The sequence below is a fragment of the Tupaia chinensis genome, unplaced genomic scaffold (assembly GCF_000334495.1).
Source record: "Tupaia chinensis unplaced genomic scaffold, TupChi_1.0 Scaffold000355_1, whole genome shotgun sequence".
Taxonomy (NCBI): domain Eukaryota; kingdom Metazoa; phylum Chordata; class Mammalia; order Scandentia; family Tupaiidae; genus Tupaia; species Tupaia belangeri.
Genome location: NW_006159850.1, coordinates 4261820 through 4263327, shown reverse-complemented (window position 1 = coordinate 4263327; position 1508 = coordinate 4261820).

The window sequence follows — 1508 nt, the reverse complement described above, 5'->3', positions numbered from 1 at the left end:
AGAAAGTCCACGGAAAGGCAGAGGACGAAAATGCTGCATGCATTTCAGAATTTTCCTCACCAGAATAAACTCCTACTCCAATTCCACTCTCACAACGGTTCGAAGTCCCCTTACAGAAGCACCGTGCTGTCGTTTACATTGCTAGAGCTAATCGATCAACTATTATTGCAGCCATCCCTGCCCTGTCCACCCCCGCCACACTGCGCACCCCCAGAGGAGGGAATGAGGCGTGGGCAGCAATAGGGGGTCCCCCACAGCCATTTCCACAGGTTTCCCATCAGCCCCAGAAGCCCTGGGCATCCAGTGACAGCCCTCTCAAGGAATCGGGCCCCTGCACGGTGTCTGTCCCACCAAAGCCCTCTTACCCAGGCCCCGGCATGTCAGTATACTCTTGCCACACTCAAAGCTAGCAGGTGGCATGGTGGTCAAGATGGCTGGGTTCCCACATGGCTGACTGTGGTTCGAGTCCTGGACCTGACGGCTTGCTTTGTCCCTTTCCTTCTTTCTCTGTCTCTCTCTGGTCAACTTGAAAAAATAAAATAAAATAAAATAAAATAAAGACAGTGAATGATATTAAATAAAATAATTCCAAAAACCAAAACCTCTCACATCACAGCAGTCTGGTCTCCACCCTGGCCTCTGCACAAACGATGCCATCATTCCTGTCTTGTCACAGATGTCCCCTGCTCAGGGAGGGCTTCCTGCCCACCGCCTATCAGAGTCCCCCTCCTCGCTCACACCTCTGCTTTATCTTCAGAGTGCTCACCCCCTTCGGGATTAGTGGCCCTTCCGTCCTTCTGGCCTTCTTGTGTGTCATGTGACACCTCCCCGTGCCCCCTTAGAGCGCCAGCTCTGAGGCAGCAGCCGGCTTGTCTTCTGCCTCCCTGAGTCCCAGTTCTAGAGCAATGGTCGGCCCCTGGCAGACACTCAGAGCTCGTCCAGTAATGAAATGCCCTGCCGTCGCTGTGTCTGCCGGCTTCCCATCCGGTTAGAGGAGTCAGGAAGGAGGGAGGGGAAAAGAGACGGCGGCTTTCTGTGGGGTCGAGGGTGAACGCCTGCCTGGTCCTGCCCGTTTCCCGGCGGCCAGCCCTCACCCCCATCACAGGAGACTTGCCCCTGCAGGCAGAAGGTCCCCCGCACGAGTGTCACTAGGCTCAGCGGTGGGTGGCACTGGTGGAGGATGATGGGGTGGAAGAGAGAAGCCAGGATATGTCTCTGTCTCTGCACCCGGACAGGTCTCTCCTTGGACAGAGAGGGCCTGTCACAGGGATGTGTCCCCTTCGGACTGCGGCTTTACCGGGCATGCTTCCGTAACTCGGCTTCTTCTGCACCCCAGCCCCCGGCCCCAGCAGCACCCCTGGTCTGTGGCCCTCCCCTGGGAGCCGGTAGTGGTTCTTTACTGTTCACCTCTGGGTGGCATCTCCGCCCCGTTTGGTTTCTTGGCCTGTTCATCACCCATGTCGCTGATTTCCCGTAATCCTTGCTGCTCTAAACAGCCAAAGTTGTTC